The following is a 21,359-nucleotide window of genomic DNA, read 5'->3' on the forward strand; positions in this document are numbered from 1 at the left end:
GATGGACTATGGAAAGGGAGCTGGACCCCTCGAGACTGACAGTCGTGAATCCCCTACGGAGGCTGTGGTCTTCCTGGCCGTGTCCGTCTGCCTGGTACAGGGACAGCCCAGGGGAAGTGTGCTTCAGCAGGGGTTGGGGTTGAATCTGGGGAGTGCCCTGAGAGAGAGCAGGCAAGAGAAATGAGGAATACGCAAAGGAGGTGTTATGTGATAGATTATGAAACATATACCTGGTCTTTAACCATGTTTCCTGCCATACAACTCCAAAAATCCTTAGAATCTCCAAAGTGATGTTTCTGCATGCTAATAAGCTGATTGACAGCTGGCAGTCCCTGGTTACGGGAAAGACCAAGGCAGGATTAGAGGACTGGGACTTTGAGCCACTGTCTCACCTCCAGGGATAGGAGAGGGGCTGAAGGTTAAGTTGATCACCAATGGCCAATGGTTTGACCAGGCAGACCTAGGTAATGAAGCTTCCACAAACACGCCACAGGCCTGCATTCAGAAAGCTTCTTGGAAGCTGCCCTCCCTCTATGCTTCTCTTCATCTGTATCCTTTGCAATATCCTTTACAATAATCTAGTAAATATTTGTGTTTCCCTGAGCTCTGTGAACTACTCTAGCAAATTAATCGAACTCGAAGAAGGGGCTGCGGGAACCCCCGCTTGATGCCGGGTCTGTCAGCAGATCCGGAGGCCGGGACTTGCGGCCCTTGTGGGAAGGTGGGGGCGGGTGGCAGTCTTGTGAGACTCAGCTCTCACCCTGTGGGAATAGAGCTGGAGGATGCCCAGCTGGTGTCCACTGCTTGGTGTGTGGGGAAAACCCCCATAAATTTGGTCACAGAAGGCTTCTGTGTTGAAGATTGTTGCGAGAGCAGAGGAAAAACACGTTTTTGTTTTTTCACGCACAGGTTATATGTGAAAACATGGAATTCTTGCTGGGAAGGAGGCAGCAGGAGGTGGAAGAGGGACAGAGGCCGGGGGCAGAGCCATGAGTTGCAGAGCTTGGTGGTGACTGAGCGGAAGCAGCTCCGCAGGGAAAACAAGATTTCACATTTCCTCCTCCAGATGGAGGGCAGGGGAATTGCGTCCCCTTAGAAACGCTCATTTGCAGAGAGGTTCTGTTAAATGGCTCATCGGGAAATGCTTTAAGGGTCAGAGGGCTTTCTCCTTGCCTCTGCGCTGGGCTTTTCACATGGCACGTAAACAATTTTGAAGTCAAATGGTATCATAGCTGGGTCAGTTTCTCCAGCACTCACCCAACATTGTTTTCCTCAAAGGCAGTTCTGTTAAATTAAATAATCCTTAACTGCATAGTTCCTTCAGCTCAGTCAACCTTCAACAGCTATTTTGTCTCTCTAAAAAACTTGAGCATAGCTTTTCCTGGAGCCTTTTATACCTTCATTACACCATCTTCCATGAGAAATAGAAACAATTCTTCAGAATGTTAAAGACCAACTACAACCAAGAGGTTTAAATGGGCTTATAGGAAACTGTAGCTAAAATATTCGCTTTTCCTTTTCTGCTGTTCATTTTCTTTTGCTCTTAGGGTTGATTACTTTTTCTCTTACAATAATTATTTTTATGGTTTATTGATTCTTAAACTAAATGAAATATACCTTAGTAAAAAACTTTCAAAAGAGGTTGATTTCCACCTTATATCAGCAGTTAGATCTTATCATGATCCACCTCCTGAGGTCTTGAAACACAGTATTTAAAATATCTGATTCTGGCCGGGCGCGGTGGCTCACGCTTATAATCCCAGTACTTTGGGAGGCCGAGGCGGGTGGATCACGAGGTCAGGAGATCGAGACCACGGTGAAACCCCGTCTCTACTAAAAATACAAAAAAATTAGCCGGGCGTGGTGGCGGGCGCCTGTAGTCCCAGCTACTTGGAGAGGCTGAGGCAGGAGAATGGCGTGAACCCGGGAGGGGGAGCTTGCAGTGAGCCGAGATTGCACCACTGCACTCCAGCCTGGGTGACAGAGCGAGACTCCGTCTCAAAAAAAAAAAAAAAAAAAAAATCTGATTCCACATGGCCCTGTCATGTTATTCTGCTTTCGCAGCCATTACTCCAGCTGCTACATGCTCAGAATAGCAAACACATGGAATTCTTACTAGTGGTTTGTCACTGGTAGGAGCTTCATGTCAAATTGCAGCCGCCTGGTAACAACAATGTGCTTCATCTCTGAAATCTCTTGCGATCTGCTAGTCTGAAGTATTTTACATATCCAACCCTGTTACACTTCACTGGCAGGGCTTGTGCAACCTACCAGAGATGGAGGGGTGATGATGACGACTACGGCACAGAACGGATGGAGGTGGGAACGTGCCTATGCATTCAGATACTCATGTGTATTTGAGTAAGGATTTGACAAACTACTAGCCTGGGTGGTGAGGGTGTGTGCTGTGCCCTGACCTAGTTAGAAGATTCTTCTTCGGATCTTCACATTCTCTGGTCTCCTAGACCCACAGCTCTCAGTGTACTCTATCCTACTCATTACTTACCCTTCAAGGAACTCAGAGCCAATAATAATAGAAACAGAAAGCTGGCCGGGCACGGTGGCTCATGCCTGTAATCCCGGCACTTTGGGAGGCCAAGGCATGTGGATCACCTGAGGTCAGGAGTTCAAGACCAGCCTGGCCAACATGGTGAAACCCCATCTCTACTAAAAACACAAAAATTAGCTGGGCGTGGCAGCGGGCGCCTGTAATCCCAGCTACTCAGGAGGCTGAGGCAGGCGAATCACTTGAACCCAAGAGGCAGAGGTTGCAGTGAGCCGAGAGTGTGCCATTGCACTCCAGCCTGGGTGACAGAGCGAGACTCGGTCTCAAAAAAAAAGAAAGAAACAGAAAGCAAACTATTTCCAAGAAGAATATTTATATATCTATAGGTATCTTGTAATTATATTGAATATTTCCAATAAGGTCTAAAGGCATAAAAATCAGCACCAGAAGTGTGGGAAATAAACACATAGAGGAGAGATGGTTTCTGGTGGGCCAGCATAACCTCTGAGGGGCCAGTAAGCCACACATGGCATCATGCTGTGTAATGTCAGTAAGAAACTCCTGCTCCTCATACGATCAGGAGGTCACAAGAAATGACAATGAATTATTCATAACAATCCACTCTGTCTGCTTGTGTGAGGATGAGAACAGGTATCCCAGTCTGGCAAAGGCTGCCAACGCCCTGTCCCTGTGCCTTCAGAGTCCTAAATCATTTTCATGCACATTTGCACGCCACAGCCAGCACCTGGGTCCCTGTCAGAGGATGGCTCTCTATGGGACTTGCTTTGCCTGAGTGCACAGAGAGCTGGAAGCACTTGTGGCAACCCTTAGTCTGACTGCTGCAGGGGTAGAGCGTCTCCAGAAAGCTGGCCTCCAATCTGGCTACTCTTGTGGGGCTCACACTGTCTCCAGAGCATTCCCGTCTGTACCGCTGCTCAGCTTCCTTGCCTTCTGGCCCCCTTTCCCCACTCTCCTGTTTTCCTGTGAGTATTTCTTCATCCATTTTCCATGAATCCTCACCTCAGGGTCTGCTTCTAGGGAACCTGGTCTGAGACCTTCCCTCATCTCCTGTTATAGACAAGGAGCCTGAGATGCTATTTAGATCCAAACATAGGGAACAAAACCAGGCAGAACCTGAGCATTTGTTTGTTTCCCTCACGGACTTTCTCCGTCGTGACACACAGTCTGGATCATTGGGACGTGACGCTCTCCTAAGTTGTCTTCCACTTGTCCTGCAGGTACAGTTCTTGCCTCCCTCCCTGGACTGAAGCCCTCAGAGGGTCTGGGTCACATCCTCCATCTCTCTCCACATTTCGCAGGAGGCTTGCATTGATTTTTTTTTTTTTTTTTTTTTTTTTTTTTTTTGAGACAGAGTTTTGCTCTGTTGCCTTGGCTGGAGTGCAATGGCATGATCTCGGCTCACTACAACCTCTGCCTCCCAGGTTCAATGATTCTCCTACCTCGGCCTCCTGAGTAGCTGGGATTACAGGCACCTGCCACCACGCCCAGCTAATTTTTGTATTTTTAGTAGAGACAGGGCGTCGCCATGTTGGCCAGGCTGGTCTTGAACTCCTGACCTCAGGTGATCCACCCACCTCGGCCCCCCCAAAGTCCTGGGATTACAGGAGTGAGCCACCATGCCCGGCCAGGAGCCTCGAATTCTAAGTGGTGCCATAATGAACTTGCGGGAGCTCAGAAAACGATACCTCAGAAGCAAAAGTGATTCTCGGACCTCCTGCCCTCTGGTCTCTCAGCCTCATCCTCCCTGAGGCTCGCCAGAGAAACTAGAATTCTCCTTCAAAGTGAGTCATAGGACCCATAACCTCTTTTCCCCAGAGCCAGCCACAAAACCTAAACTTACTGCTGTAACTTTCCCTCCACCATTCTGTGTAAAAACTGGCCATAAAGAAACTCTGACCTACTGTGACTAACTGTAGGTCATAAGAGCATTCGGGGGAGGGTGTGGCTCCACACCTGGAAGAAAGGAATGCCACTCAGAGAGACCAGGAGGAATCTAGACAGACAGGCCTTGCTGGGTCTCCCCAAGCAGTCTGTTCGCACTCAATCAGACTCTGTCCAATCACATTGCTACATGGCTGTCCATATTTGTTGAACCTAAACATAAACACAATTTCCCCTGTATTTTGGGTCTTCATTCTGAAGGCTCCTCTGTAGACACGTTGAGTAAATCTGTATGCCTTTTCCCCAATTAACCTGCCTTTTCTGAGTTGATTTCACAGCAAATCTTCAGCAGATGAAGGAGAACTTTTCCCTTGGCCCCTACAACCTCCACGTTCCTTCCCTAGGTGCTCCAAGCCTCTCTTGTTTCTCACTCTTTTTTTTTTCTGAGATGGAGTCTCACGCTACTGCCCAGGCTGGAGTGCAGTGGCGCGATCTCAGCTCACTGCAACCTCCGCCTCCCGGGTTCAAGCAATTCTCCTGCCTCAACCTCCCGAGTAGCAGGTGCATGCCACAATACCCAGCTAATTTTTGCATTTTCAGTAGAGATGGGGTTTCACCATATTGGCCAGGGTGGTCTCGAACTCCTGACTTCAAGTGATCTGCCTGTCTCAGCCTCCCAAAGTGCTGGGATTACAGGTGTGAGCCACCGCACCCAGCTTATTTCTCACTCTTGGTACTTGCCGCTCCTGCCTGGAACCCACGTGTTATTAGTTAACACTGATGATTCCATCCACCATAGCTTAGACATCTCTTCCATTGTGAATCCTTTTCTGATGCCCAGGAAAGGATGAAGTACCCCTTCTGTATGCAACCACATTGCCCTTGAATAGAAAGCGGTCTGGGAACCAACCTTGAATCTGCCCTTTCCTAGCCCTGTTCTTTGAAATGACTCCACCTCTGATCCCAAGGTCCCATGGAAGCACAGTTTAAAAGAGGGAGATTGCCTGAGCTGACGCTAAAGTGCAGTAGGTTATTTGTATTATTTAGGTCATATATGTAGTCTAAGGTCATCCTGTAAACTGTTTAGGGGAAGACATTAGCTACAAATATTAGGGAAAACTAGGGTATGAGATGTGCCCAGAGAAAGTGTTTGCCATATGGAACACACACCATCTGTTAAGGCAGGAATCCCGGAATACAGAGAGGATGGGTGGGTGCCCCATCCGTGACAGATGGCCAGGAGCAGGCTCCCACCATGAGGGAGGGACAGGGAGCTGTCTGACTGTCACTTCATACATCAGACCTCACATGACTGACGGGATAAGAAGCTTTGAAGAAGCCACCCTAATAAAGTGCCTTCGTCAACCTAGGAGGACCATTCTCCCCATCTGTGCCTGGTCCATCCCACTGGCTGTCCCTCCTTCCCTCCCTTCCTCTGTAGCCTCCTTTTCTCACAAGCCATGAAACCTTCCAAAGGGTCTTGCCATCCATGAGGATGAAGTCGCCTTCCTTCAACGACATTAGTCTAGCAGAGAGCCAGAGGAATCTTCTAAACCCACCCCATCCCACCCCCAAGATCCCTGTGCTTACTTCATAAAAGGAAGAGGGATAAATACCTTTTCTAAAAAGACAAGAGCCTCTGACTTTGTGGGATCCCTAAATTGTCAAGGAGAAAAAACATTGCAAAGGAAAGCAACAAAGAACTTGAATTAGGGGTTTTCCAGTTCAAACTCAACACAAGTATGTCTGTCTCTCAAGTCAAGCACTGACCACACTGTCCTGCCCTTCCCAGTCTGTGTAAGTATCCCCTGCTAGGCTGCTAGGTCCTTGAAGCCTGGAACCCTAAAGGAGCGCCTGCACACATGAGTGCAAATGAACCTTTGAGACAGCCAAGTTCCCACACCTCCTAGCAGAGCTGAAACCAGAAGTCAGTCTCCTCCAGTCTGGGTTTGTGCCTTCCTCACCAGCCACCCCAGGGATCAGTGTGCACGTGTGGCCTGAACACATACAATCAATGCCCACTGGCTCTAATTCAATGTCATGGTTTTCCAGAAAAAGAGGATCCCAAACTGTCTTTCAGGACTTCCCAAATTAGGCTTAATATAATTCCAAACAAATCTCCTGGAATAAAATTTCACTAGAAGAATTAATGAGTGAATTTGCCAAGAAAATTTGGGGGTGGGGGAGAAGATAAAAGGGCAGATAGTGGCCTGGCATGGTGGCTCGCGCCTGTAATCCCAGCACTTTGGGAGGCTGAGGCAGGTGGATCACTTTAGGTCAGGAGTTCGAGACCAGCCTGGCCAACATGGTGAAACCCTGTCTCTACTAAAAATACAACCTGGTAGGCAGAGGTTGCAGTGAGCCAAGATCATGCCACTGCACTCCTGCCTGGGCGACAGAGCAAGACTCTGTCAAAAAAAAAAAAAAAAAAAAGGCAGAAAGTGAAGTGGGACTTGCCCTTCCTAGTATAATTTGTATGTATTATGGAGCTGGGGAAAGGCAGGTTTATTCACCAAATGATGCCAGACCTGGGAGAAAACTATGGGGAAAAAAGAATAAACTTTTTTTCCTACTTTATAAACCACCTGCCAAATGATCTCAAATGAATTTAAATAGTAGTCTGAAAAACTGAAAGCATAAACGTTAGGAGAAAATATAAAAGGCTAGGTAATTGATTGAGGAAGTGGAAAGGTTTTCTATGCAGAGGAGCCACTAAGGAAATTTTAAGAAAAAGCGCAAACATTTGATGATGCAAAAGATTAAAGATTTTGTATAACAAAATGTGTATCACTGAAGCGATAAACATTTAACACTTAAGCAAGGAAAGTCTGGATAGCAAGACAATGAGCATTTAGGTTCCACGTCCCTTATCCGGACACGGGTGTGCTGAAGTCAGACACACCCGGGACGGCTAGGTCCTGCATAGACAAGGTGGCTGGTCTCAGCATTCAACTCCCCCTGGTGTGGGATCCTGGCTGACTTTCCAAGACTCAAAGGTTTCCGTGCAATCTGACTAGTACAGCTGCCCTCTGTTACCACACAGGACAGATATCTGCTTCCATTCACGTTTTAAAAGTATTCTTGTAATCAAGCCATAGTTAAAATGCAATGGGGGAGTTCAGTATTTGGGAAAAATCTGTAACAATTTCTTTAATAACTAAAGTTCATCTAGCTAACTATTTAAACTAGCTATTTTTAAAAATTTTGAATTCCTGATCTACCAAATAAAATCAGACACATAAAAAACAAAAAATCTCCTTATCCAATTTATTGGATTCACTTACTTAAAAAAAGACTTCACTCATTAAAAATACAAATGTTTCCAAATTTGATTTTTAAAATGGCTCAAATTTTGAGAATTTTAAGCAAGTGGGGGGTTATGTATTAATACTCCATGTACTATCACTTGGCCAGATGGCGTCATCAAATAAAAATGAGATATACACTCATAGTAGGAATTAGAACACCTCCCAAATCCGTTTCTCATTTGGATACTATAAAGCCCAGCAATGTCTTTTAAATCACTCTTAGGATGGTTTTTAAAACAATCCAGCATACCTTTATAACCTTTCCTACATCAAACTGAATCAGGGGCTCTCAATCATGGACCATCATTCAAAGTTAGTAATGGAGGTTGTTCTTACAACGAAAGATTTTTAACCAGAATAAGATATCTCACACAGGCTTAATGCCCATAGCCTTAAAAAATCCAATTTTATTTTCTTAGACTCTTTTACAAAATGGCTGTGTTTAAACTTTCACCTAACCATTAGTGAGTTTAAAAACAGTTTCTTCTACAAAAAAGTGTCATTTAATCATTCATTCATTCACTCATTCATTATGTGATTATGCTATTGAGTGGTTTTGCTAGCGGCTGTATTCACTTGTGTGGTTCTATTCACACTTTCAGCTGACATTCCACACTTCTCTGTGCTGATATACATATATATCTTATTTATTTATTTATTTATTTATTTATTTATTTTGAGACAGAGTCTTGCTCTGTCGCCCAGGCTGGAGTGCAGTGAAGTGATCTTGGCTCACTGCAACCTCTGCCTCCCGGGTTCAGGGGATTCTCCTGCCTTAGCCTCTGAAGTAGCGAGGACTACAGGGGCCTGCCACCAGGCCCAGCTAATTTTTTTGGTATTTTTAGTAGAGACGGGGTTTCACCATGTTGGTCAGGCTGGCCTTGGACTCCTAACCTCAAGTGATCTGCCCATCTCAGCCTGCCATAGTGCTAGGATTACAGGCATGAGACACTGCACCTGGCCCGGACTTTTAAACTCAACAGGTTAAAAATCACATTTAGGCCTGTGTGCGGTGGCTCACGCCTGTAATCGCTGCATTTTGGGAGGCTGAGGTGGGTGGATCACCTGAGGTCAGGAGTTCGAGACCAGCCTGGCCAACATGATGAAACCCCATCTCTACTAAAAATACAAAAAATTAGCCAGGTGTGGTGGCGGGCACCTGTAATCCCAGCTACTCAGGAGGCTGAGGTAGGAGAATCGCTTGAACCCAGGAGGCGGAGGTTGTAGTGAGCCGAGATTGCACTACTGTACTCCAGCCTGGGCAACAAGAGCGAAACTCTATCTCAAAATAAATAAATAAATAAATAAATAAATAAATAAATAAATAAATAAATAAAAATCACATTCAGTATTTCTTCCCTACCTTCTCCCTTGTTCACACAGCACAATGACAAGTGCATGCTCACACACACACTTGAACTCCATGGCTTAGCTAATGACCCATCAGCCTTCTAGTCATCTTCTTCAACTCCCCTTGTCACTCCCCATCCCGCACCATCTGATAGGTCCATTTTTCTCAAAACACTCCTTCCCTTGACTTCTGTGACACCACCCTGTTTAATACATATCTCTAAATGAGAATTGTTACTTTTTGTGCTTTGGAAAAATCTACCAAACAAATCTTGAGATACATTTGCTCAGCATTGGAGACCTAGAAATGTCTGCAGATGAATGTTAAATTTGCACAGCTGTGCCTCTTTGAGCACTTTCCGAAGTCTCCTCTACTAGCCCACAATTCTCCTTTGAGTCCCTGAAATTCTAACACCAACTTCCCCATTTTGTCTCCTTAATTGCAATAAAGCCTCAATAGCTGAGGTTACTGGTCTGTGGAAGGTGCTCTAACAGTAGATTGAAGAACTCTGATTTAAAAATACCTGATTTCAAACAATGGTTGCTTGTGAACGGGGGCTGCAGCTCCTATGAGGAAGGATTGCTGTTAGCAGGCTTCTGTTCCAGGTCTGAGACACTCAGAGAGTGACATTTACTTACTTTTCATAAGTAAATGTCCACACACACTTAAACACCCTAGAGAATTCACTTGGCCAGCACCCAGGGAGAGAGGAAGTGAGAGAACAGAAAATTCACTGAGCAGGTGTACTTTCTCACTCAATGGATATAACTAGCCAAGATGAAATGGTGATCTCAGGACAAGAACCCTGAAGTTGCCACCCCATCTACAGAGCTGCGTTTGAGGGCATTCTCAGAGTTGGAAAGGCTGGTTGAGATCTGAAGGCCTCCGGGCAGCAAAAAGGCAGTGCTCTCCAGGGGCTGGGGTTCCCCCAGATCATATCTGATCAAACCCAAAGAACCTATTCATATTAATCGGATGCATGGAAGCTACTTGAGTTAATTGAATACATAGATCAACAATCCACTCTAAATTGACAAGGGTGGATTATTATGCTTTTCTAGTGTCCAGAATATACATTTTTACTATCCAAAATACCACATATTAGATGGAATCAACATTCCTTGGAAGCTGGCCTAGACATTATAAGCTTTTGGGAGAACTAAACAATTCCCAAGGTGAATTCCTTGGAACACTGGATCCAGAAGATGCTTCATGAGAAAGAGTGTTCTGTGGCCAAATAAAGTTGGCAAGCATCCCATACTATGGTGTCATTCTAAAGAGTCCCAATGTATGGTATAACAATAAAGACTCTTTAAAGTCCTGCCATAAAAAAAACAGACAACATTAGCATTTCCCTAACATATTTTATCACCGTAACTCATCAGTGATTGTTTAGCAAAACTGCATCCTAAAACACAACTCGGTGAATCCTGCTCTGTACATACACTGCATGGAGTGTGCCTCTGGGCAGGTTCGCCTTTAGCAAGTCCACTGTGCTGCGGCAGAATGACAGACTACTTTTAGGTCTCCATTTCCTCACCTACAAAATGCAATGAATACTACTGTTGTGAGAAATGACTGAGATACTATCTGTAAAGCCATTTTATAATGTGCTACAAAAATGTTATCTGCTTTCTTCAGAGGCATTACAGTCCTGAGGGTATACTTCTTGCTGTGCAACTCCTCAAAATGCCTTGACAAAGGGACACTTTTGTTCATTCATTCATTCAACATCCCCTCCTTGAGTGGTAGGTCTTAAGGGCTATGGCCTGGTTTTGGACCCTGGGAAGCTTACAGACAGTGGGCAAGTGAGGTCCACTGTATTGCTTTAAGTGATACACACACACACAAAGAATTCTGGTGGCGGTGAGGGGGTGTCTTACCGGGGATAGGAGGACAGGGTCAGGGAAATCTTTCTTACTGAAACTATTAGGATTCTTGAAGGATCATTAGGTAGCTTGGATGTACAAGGGGAATTAGGCACAAGGTCAAAGCACTATAATACAGACAGTATGTGAAGAATGGGTCTCCCATTAATGGGTCACACGAGCATGGACCTCCAGGGTAGCATACCCTGTGTTTCATCTGTGATACCTGATTCATCTGTGTCCTCCAAGCAGAGGAAGAGGGTTTAGCTAAGCAAGGAGGTTCTTTCTGGAAAGTGGAAGTCCTGAAGTGGGTAGTGACCCTTGACTTTGGATAAGGTGTGTGGCAGGACACCTTGGGTGGGGATAAGAGTGCTGCTGCGAAGTTATCTTTAAATAAGAACATGCCATAGCCAATCTGGGAGTCAAGCTCCCTCCCACCTGCCCTACACTAGAGGTCAAGTGTGGGCTATTTCAGTTTCCTCCTCTGCTCTCATGAACTGTCTGCAGGAGAATGTTTCCAGACAAAAGAGGTCTTGATAGCAGGTTGGTTTTCCCCATGTCTCCAGCCTCCAACTACTGAGAGCAAGTCTCCGAACCCAAAAGCTCCTGTCAACAGCCTTCTTCCCAAGTTCCAAAAGCAAGGGCCCTTCACTGTCCCCGGACCCTACCCATCCCTAGCCTGTGATGCTCTCTCCGGAGGTGCCAAAGCATGGGAGTGCATGAGTATTCCAGAGGCAATATTGGAATCTGAGGCAAAAAGGAAAATTAGCACCTCTATATCCACTTATGACAATATCCTCCTATATTTGAATTAGGTAAAAAGTTAATAAAAGCTCTGCAGTCAGTGAACATGACTACATCTGAAGCCAGAGTTGCTCAATCTGTTGCATGCCACTGTCAACTCTCAAACCACCAGGCAAGGGAACAGACAAATGGGGAGGTGGGGGAGGGAGACTGGATATGACTGTTCCCACTGAACAATGAAGCAGGGTTCTTTTTTTTTAGACAGAGTTTCACTCTGTCACCCAGGCTGAGTGGAGTGGCACGAGGTTGGCTTTCTGCAACCTCTGCCTCCTCGGTTCAAGTGATTCTCCTACCTCAGCCTCCCGAGTAGCTGGGACCACAGGCACGTGCCACCATGCCCAGCTAATTTTTGTATTTTTGGTAGAGATGGGGTTTCACCGTGTTGGCCAGGCTGGTCTTGAACTCCTGACCTCAAGTGATCTGCCTGCCTTGGCCTCCCTAAGTGCTGGGATTACAGGCATGAGCCACTGCACCCGGCCTATGAAGCAGGGTTCTAACAACACCCACCTTTATTTAAAATGTTGATTTTTGCTTATCATGAATTTTTTACATTCAGTTTGGTTTTGTTAAAAAGATTGTATTAAAATACTATTTATCTTGATGGAGGGCTGCCCTGCGTGGTTCTTTTTTCCCAGTAAGCCCTTTGCACTCCTAGCAAGTGTTTCTTTTTGCTTCAGTATTTACAGTCCTTTTGGTCGAAGTGTACTCTGATGTTTCCTTACCGATGACAGCGTGTTCCTAAGAAACTCCAATGTGCCCAAAACCGCGCAAGGAAGTGCCTCTACACTGCGGAGTTAGGAAAGCCCCAGGGATTTAAGAGCTCTGAGAAGACAGGCGCCTCTCAGGGCCCAGGGGACCGATCTTGCTCTGTATTTCTTGGCAACATATCACAGACTTTCAAGTTGAACTTCTGCAAATCCTGCTGTCCCCGCGCAGTCGAGGGGCGCGCCACCGCCGGTGGGTGGACTCCGAGCTGGTGGGAGCCCAGGCCAAGGGTGGAGGCCAAGCCCAGAAGGGGGCGGGGAGGCCTCAAAGTGGGAAAGTGGCCCCGTCCCTTCCCGGCAGGAATCCGGGGCTCCTCCTCCGCCCGCTGCGCTGCCATCAATCACCGCGACAGCCCAAGTGCCCCCTGCCCGGACACAACGACCCTCCTGCTTTTCCACCCGGGGGAGGGAATCTCCGGTGGGAGCATCTGCCCTGCACACTGGCTGGACTCACCAGTGGGGTCCGCGCTGGGGATCAAAGCTGTGCGACACCGGGTCTGACCCGCGCGCTCAGGCGCAGGGAGCATTTGACACCCCACAGGCAGCCCTGCAGGTAGAACTCCTCAAAGGTCCCTACCAAACTCCGTCCCGTGCACACGCACGCACACCCGCACCTCGAGCCATAGTGCCTGCACCCTCCAGCTGTCCCTCACCCCAGCCCCGCACAGGTCAGCTGAGGACACCCGGTGACCCTGCCGGGACCAGCGGCCACCTCGCGCTCCGGAATGTCACCCTGCCCCTTGTCCCCACTCCCTGATCCCCCTTCTCCCTTCCGTCCCCCACGATCCCCGAGGACGCGCTCTGGCTGTCTTCCTCAAGTCCCTTCCGGAGTAGGGAGAGAGTGCGCACAGCAGCACCCGCGTCTGGAACCCCAGAGAGCCCCGCCCGTGCCCGGAGCCTCTCCGGGCTCTCTAGGTGCGGGCACAGGGGGTGGGGTCTCCGCTGCCACCGCCCCTTACCTCGCGCGGGCCCTCCCCGCAGGTCCCGGAGGCGGGGGCGACCGGTGGCCCCAAAGACGAGCGCGGGGCTGGGTTTCCCCGCCCGGGAGGAGCAAGAGGAGGAGGAGGAAGAGGAGGAAGGGGGAGAAAGGAGGGGAGAGGAGGGGAGAGGAGAGGAAAGAGGAGGAGGGGAGGGAAGGGCTTTGTGTTTGCCTCGGGCCGTCCCTCAGCAGTAGGGAGCCATCCCCCTCCCCCAGCCACCTTCCTGAGCTCGCAGAGAAGATGGGGCGGGGGTGATCGGATCGGAGGCAGCGACCAAGGCGCCTGCGCGACCCCAGGTCCGGCCCATCCCTCCATTCCCTCTAACCGCCAGCCCCCGCCCCTCTTGACAACCACCCGCTACGCTTACCCGGTTACAAGGAACCCAGGCTGCAACCAGGAAAAACTGCCATCAGAAAGTTTATCTAAGCCGGAGCAAACTTGGCTGGACCGGCCCCTGACCCGCCTTGGCGCCGCCGCCCCTGTCTTCTGCGGTCCCCGGCCAGGCGTGGACCAGAGTTTTGTTCTCGGAGATTCTTGCCTTTCTTGTTTTAGCACAAACGCGCACGCACCCCTTTCCCATAACGAGCCCCTCCGCCCAACTACAGATGCCGGGATCTGTCGCAGGGGCTGGAAAGGCCCCACTAGAGAGGCCTGAGCTGGCTGCGGCTCTTGGTCCCGGGGCAGGTTCTCCAGGGTTGGATACGCTCTGGACGCCTGGGCGGGTTGTTTTGCTTCGGCCTCGCTGGCCGGGGGCCCGCCCACCCCGCCTGGAACGCGGTTTGGATCGGCGCTGGGAGCCCTCTGTAACCCCAGCTGAAGGCCGCGCAGGCAGGCGGGGACGCGGGAGCTGCGGGGCCGGTTCCCCGCCAGCATCCAGCCTTTTCGGAATCAGGCGGGTCCCTGGTGATTCGCTGGGTTTTCCCACTTCCCACGGGGACCTCACCTTTGGGAATTAATTGCTGACAGTGTTAGAGTTACAAAGTAGCCAGTGTCACGGAGGGAACCTCAAAGAGACAAAGGGACACCTCGAAGGTGTCAGAGAGACGGTTGTTTCGGACAGAAACAGAACAGCGAAGCGGAAAGAAAACAGACCTTATTTCTGTTCTGTTCCACTTCAGACAGTAGCAGAGGAGACTTGGATTTCACTGGTGTTGGTTTTCGTGATTCCTGCCTTCTAAAATCCCGACTTATTTATCATTTATCATCAGCTCAGATCCCAGGAAAACAGCCATTGCACTTCTGTTTCTGCTCCAAGTCACCCATTAAATAAATCATTGAACACCTGCTGGTGCCAGGCGCAGTTCTAATGCTTGGGGATATGTCGGGTGAACAAAGCAAAGGTCTCCCTCACCTGGGGGAGCTGAAGGCCTGCAGGGAAGAGGTGGGAGACAGAGGGTAAACCATGGCCATCCCTAAGTAAATTATTTGGGGTGTTGGAAGACGTCGGTGATAGGGAAAACAAGAAAAAGAATATGGGGGCCCAGAGTGCTTGTGTCTGGAGCAGGTCACAGAATTAAATAGATGGTGTGGTCAGAGTAGACCTCGGGGAAGGTGGGATTTGAGCCATAAGGGTTTGAGCAGAGGATGACCTGATCTGTTATTGCCGAGAGCTCAGTCTAACGCTGTTTGGAGAGCCCACTGTCCCGGCAGAGGTGGAAATAAGCGAGAAGGCGATTGAAATAGTTCAGGCTAGAGACGGTGGCTGGTAGCAGGCTCAGAGCAGGGGTGGTGGAGAGAGGTAGTCGGATTCTTATTTATCTTGAAGGTCGAGCTGACAGCAATTCCTAAGAGGTTGGATATATGGGCAAAAGGGAGAAGTGGACAGAGAGGTAGACCTGGCCCCATGTCCCTCTCTCTTCTCTTCCTTTTTCAGCCGCAAAGTGACCCAGTTTTATAGATAAAGGGTGCCAGGTAAGTGCTGAAGACACCTGGCCTCTGCTCCTTTCTTCCTGTCAAGTTTTCTTTTCTCCCCTTCCACCCACTGTCTTGAAAACATGCTTCCTCTGTCCACATTGCTCCATGGATAGTCCTAGAATCTCAGTCTCTTCCAGAACTTGGGGGCCATTTTGCTCTGCTCTTCCCCAGGAAGACATCTTTTACCATAGAAATGAATTCGGGGGTTATTTATTCAAAAGTATTTATTGAGTACCTACTATGCGCCAAGCACTGTCATAGGCACTGGAGCTACAAAAGTGAGCTAAACAGAAAAATCCCCATGTTCTCTCTGAACTCACAATCTAATGGGGAGGGAGAGGCAATAAACCAGACAAACAAGGTGAATGTGTGGTATTCAAGCCATAGTATTGAAGCTAAACCAGGAAGAGGAAGAGAGAGTGCTGGGGAGGCTGCACTTTAAAACAGAGACACTCATCAAAGAAAACCCATGAGGACACATGGACTTATCTCATTTTTGGCAGATTTGACCTCCCATCCCAGGGTCCCAAGAGACTCGAGTGGCCGCTTCAGTCAGCTACAGAGAGCACAAGTGCTCATGGGCCACTTTTGCAGGCTTGGGGACCGGCTAGCCAAGAAAATGTCATTTCTAATGAAGTTATTTCCTCTTTAAAGTAAACCAAGCAGTGTTGGTTCTGGAAGCATTGCCCAGAGCTGGCAACTCAGCAATTTGTTTCTCTCCTCTCCTCTGCTGAGCAGGGCAGGTAGAGGTGAATGTCATGTGTAAATGATTTGAAAAGTGCAATTTTTTACTCTGGGGTTTGAGCTATAAAATAATCATCATAATCATTACGGCAATTCTTATTTGTTGGTGGCTGCTGATACTGGGTAACATTACCCTGCTCAAGCCCCATAGCATAGCTGCCCCAGAAGATAGCAGAGAATATCAGAAGATACTTAGCTATTTCCATGTATTAGAAATTACCTAAACAGTGCTTATATAACTCTTATATAACTCTGCATCTCCCTCTCCAAAGATATGGTTCACAAGAGAGGAGTTTCTATAAAGGAAGGGACATTCCTTCCTTTGAAAGGACATTCCTTCCTTTGAAAAGGATACATTCTTTCTACTTTTTAACTTATATCTTTGTTTCAGAATCTCAAAGAAAGGAGTCAGTGATTATCCCTGGATTGTGGGATTACTGGGCCCTTAACATTTTTTTTTTTCTTTTGGAGACAGTCTTTCTCAGTCACCCAGGCTGGAGTGCAGTGGTACAATTTTGGCTCATTGCAATGTCCACCACCCAGGCTTAAGTGGTCCTCTTACCTCAGCCTCCCAAGTAGCTGGGACTACAGGTGAGCACCAACATGCCTGGCTAATTTTTGTGTTTTTTGTAGAGATGGGGTTTCACCATATTGCCCAGGCTGGTCTCAAAATCCTGGGCTCGAGTAATCCACCTCCCTTGACCTTCCACAGTGTTGGGATTACAGGCATGAGCCACTGTGCCTGGCATGGGCCCTTAACTTTTCAAGTTACATGTTTATGAATTATTTAAATATTTAAAGTACTGTATGAATCCTTAGTTAATCTGAAGAAAAAGCATCACCCGAAAGGGATCCTGATCCAGGTCCCAAGAGAGGGCTCTCGGCTCTCATGCAAGAAAAAATTAGCGGCAAATCCATAGAGTAAAGTGAAAGCAAAGTTTCTTAGTAGCCGCTTAGGCTACTCAGCTGCTTATGCTTATTGTTACTTCCTGATTATATGCTAAACAAGGAATGGATTATTCATGAGTTTTCCTGGAAAGCAATAGGCAATTCCTGGAACTGAGGTTTCCTCCCGTTTTTAGTTCATATAGGGTAGCTTCCAGATGTTGCCATGACATCTGTAAACTTTAATGGCGCTTGTGGGAGTGTCTTTTAGCATGCTAATGTATTATAATTAGCATACAAAGAGCGATGAGGACAACCAGAGGTCACTTTCATCCCATCTTAGTTTTGGTGGTATCTGGCCTGCTTCCTTACCACATGCTGTTTTATCGGCAAGGTCTTTGTGACCTGTATCTTCTGCCGACCTCCTATCTCATCCTGTGACTAAGAATGCCTTAACCTCCTGGGCATGTCACCCAGTGGGTCTCAGCCTTATTTTACCCATCCCGTATTCAAGATGGAGTCACTCTGGCGAGAAAATTGAAAACACAAGTGTGAAGGCAATCTTATACAAAATTACTTAAGATTTTGATATCCTCTTTGACTTTAGTATTTAAATCATTTAAAAATTTCCAAGGGTTGAGATTTCCTTGTTGTTGCTCTTTAAATTTTTGTTATTAGTTTCCAGGTTTATTGCATTGTGGTGAAGAAATGTAACTTGTTCAATTTCTGCATTTTTTTTTTTTTTTTTGGAAATTAATTGGGGCTTTCTTTGTGATCTAGTGTATGACCAATTTTGAAAAAATATCTCCATAGTTATCTGAACAAAAGGCATATTAAGCAAGCCCCATAATCTAGTTCTAGGCTGAACATACAGTAGTTGTTAAAAAATTGTTTATCAGTGAACATGAGCAATAATTAAAGTTCATTCGTCTTGCATATTTATTCTAAGTCTTTATGTCATTTACCTTATTATTTCATCTTCCAAACAGTCTTCTAGACTATATTCTGCCTTCTCCCCTACCCATCTTTGTGAAGAAAATGGATTTAGGATGGGTGTATTAACATCTTCCATTTCAATCAGAATTCTGACATTTTTCTTTGACTTTCAACTGTTCTTATTCCAGCATTTTCATGCTGTGTTACACAGTACATAAATATGTACGTGTACTATCACGTTGCCATGGACTACATAGTTATTGGTGTAATAAAACTCCTTTGCCCCATTCAATGTGTTTCCCTTGATCTATTCTTTGACTGAAATTCATATCACGATCCCTGCTCTCTTTGTCTTTGTATCCACGTAGTAAATTTTTGTCCACCCTTTGTTTTAAGTCTCTCTGCATCATTTTATTTTGGAGGAGTACATTTAAAGCAACATATACCATGATTGGATTTTGTTTTAAACCCAACTAATGAATTTGGTTTAATTTCTGCCATCTTGTTTTATGCTTTTGGGTTTTATGAAACCCTGCCAATTCCTAAGTTCTGACTGTGCTCTATTTCCTTATATATTCTCCAGTCATTTGGAAAGTATATTTGTTGTTTTAACCATAGTGCTTCTTTTTTTTTTTTTTTTTCTTTTTGATGGAGTCTTGCTCTGTCACCAGACTGGAGTGGAGTGGAGTGGTGCGATTTTGGCTCACTGCAACCTCCGCCTCCTGGGTTCAAGTGATTTTCCTGCCTCAGCCTCTCGAATAGCTGGGAGTACAGGTTCACGCCACCACGCTCAGCTAATTTTTGTATTTTTAGTAGAGTCGGTGTTTCGCCATGTTGGCCAGGCTACTCTCAATCTCTTGACCTCATGATCCACCTGCCCCGGCCTCCCAAAGTGCTGGGATTACAGGTGTGAGCCACTGAGCCTGGAGTCATTTCTTTTTTCAATATAGAACTTTTGATTATCTATGGGGTGGCAGGTACTGTCCTTGGTACTGTGGATATGTGATGAAACAGATCAAAGCTTTCCTTCAATGTACTTATCATCTAACAGGGGGGCAGACAATAAACACATGAACAATTAAATACAAAGATATGCAGGTCATGATGCATACCATGAATAAAACAAACAGAATAGTGTGAGGAAGAGGGGCTGGGGGCTGACTTAATTTGGGCTATCAGAGAAGACCTCCCTGAGAAGGTTTTGCTTAAGCTGAGATAGATGACAACAAGAATGCAGACAGATGAGTACCTGAGAAATATTCCAGTCTAGGCAGAAGGAACAGCCAGAGACAAGGCCTTAAGGTGGGTGTCAAGGAATACGAAGAAGCCCACTGGGGCTGGAGCTAGAGGCTTAGGGAGAGTCCTCAGGGAGTGTTCCAGCAAGGAATGGCTCAATCAGCTTTGTATGTTTAAAACTGGCGGCCGGGCGCAGTGGCTCACGCTTGTAATCCCAGCACTTTGGGAGGCCGAGGCGGGCGGATCACGCGGTCAGCAGATCGAGACCACGGTGAAACCCCGTCTCTACTAAAAATACAAAAAAATTAGCCGGGCGTGGTGGCGGGCGCCTGTAGTCCCAGCTACTCGGAGAGGCTGAGGCAGGAGAATGGCGTGAGCCCAGGAGGCGGAGCTTGCAGTGAGCCGAGACTGCGCCACTACACTCCAGCCTGGGCGACAGAGCGAGACTCCGTCTCAAAAAAAAAAAAAAAACAAAAAAACAAACAAAAAAAACTGGCCACAAAGAAGGCTGTAGGGAGAAAGGATAGCAGGGAGGAGATGAACAATGAATGGTAGAGGGAGACCAAAGAGGTAGACTTGCAGTCCCCAGGCAACGGATGGTAGATTGATTAGGTAGAGGGTTAGAGATGGAATGGAGTGGGTGAATTCAAGGCAAGCTTTGAAGGTAGGACCCACTGGGCAAGCTATTTTACATATCCCTTCTGTAGTACATTTGAATACAATTTGGATTATACTTTAGTTGAATTTAGCTATCAATAAATTTATTAAATTTGTAGGGTGACTTAAAGTACCAAATATTTGCTTACATTAACCGAAAATATATTGCCTCCTTTGAGAATGTTTAAAATAAGAAGTTATAATGAGATAGTGGCATTAAAAAAATGTGTCCGTGCGTGTATACATGCATGTGGGTATGTGTTTACACCTTGTTATGGTTTGAATGTTTGTCCTCTCCAAAATTCATGTTGACATTTGATTGCTACTGCAACAGTATTAAAGGTGGGACCTTTAAGAGATAATTAGGCCCTGAGGGCTCAAGGTGGGATCGAGGGCTTTATAAAAGGGTGAGTTTGCCCCATCTTGTTCTCTTTTGCCCTTCCACCTTCTGCCATGTGATGATGCAGCAAGAAGGCCCTTGCCAGATCCCAGTCCCTTGACCTTGGACTTCTCAGCCTCCAGAGCTGTAAGAAATAAATTTCTGTTCATTATAAATTACCCAAACTCAGGTATTCTGTTACAGCAATACAAAACAGACTAAGACATACACTAAACCTTTCCTGCAAATGTTTCAGAGGATAAGGCTTCAGGGCATGTTGCAGAAGTCCTACAAAGGGGAAGAAAAGAGAGATCACACATGGATTTTGGCTTTCTGCTGAGTGCCTGGGTGAATTGTGGGTCCCTTTATTGAGACAGGAGCAGTTTTAGGGGGTGAAAAATAGAGTTCCGGTTATCTTTAATTTATCTGAAAACTGCCTACCTTAACTACCGGAATAAAAAATACACAGCTCTGCCCGTGTCAACATGGAATTTATCATGCTTCCCAGTTCCCTACTCACAGCCTATGCCCAGCCTCCCTCTTCTTTCTCTAGTATTTGTTTATACACTCTGAACTTTAAAACAGATATTTGGATTAGTGAATCATTATTTTTAGACTGTATGACTTGTCTTTCAAGAATTATTTTGTATCTACAGATTTCAATTCTACTTATAACAATGACTTAGATTTAATTATTTATTTAAACTTGTTTCAATATCTACTCTCCCGTCTTTCATATCTTGTCTTTGCCATTCTTAATGATATACCTTTTCATCAGAATAGAAAGAATATAACAAAACACTTTTTTCAAGAAGAACATAAAGATCATAAGTTTTCTAAGCATACGTGTTTCTGAAAAAGTTTTTCTTATCTCTTTACACACAAATGTGTATGGAATTTTGTTTTCTGTGGTAGACTATCTGCAAAAATGGCCCCTGACAGTTTTTCCCATCCTGGTATATGCACATCTATCACTTTTCTCATGAAGAGGTTGGTTTATTTCCCCTCTATTTGAATCTAGTCTCATTTTCTGAACTGCTTTGGCCAAGAGAATGCGGCAAAAATGATGCTGTGAGATTTTTTGCCTTGGAACTTTAAAGCTTTGGCTACCCCAATTTTTCTCAT

General features: G+C 46.3%; 1 protein-coding gene across 1 annotated transcript in view; it reads right to left on the reverse strand.

The window, feature by feature from the left end:
• Positions 1 to 13,561, reverse strand: part of RIN2 (Ras and Rab interactor 2) — a 240,683-nt gene extending 227,122 nt beyond the window's left edge. Inside the window, exon 1 of the mRNA XM_032142350.2 lies at positions 13,463 to 13,561. The gene's annotated coding sequence lies outside the window, so the exon portion shown is untranslated. The remainder of the gene's footprint in view (positions 1 to 13,462) is intronic.
• Positions 13,562 to 21,359: the final 7,798 nt, after the last annotated feature.

The sequence above is a fragment of the Hylobates moloch genome, unplaced genomic scaffold, assembly GCF_009828535.3.
Source record: "Hylobates moloch isolate HMO894 unplaced genomic scaffold, HMol_V3 SCAFFOLD_21, whole genome shotgun sequence".
Classification (NCBI taxonomy): Eukaryota; Metazoa; Chordata; class Mammalia; order Primates; family Hylobatidae; genus Hylobates; species Hylobates moloch.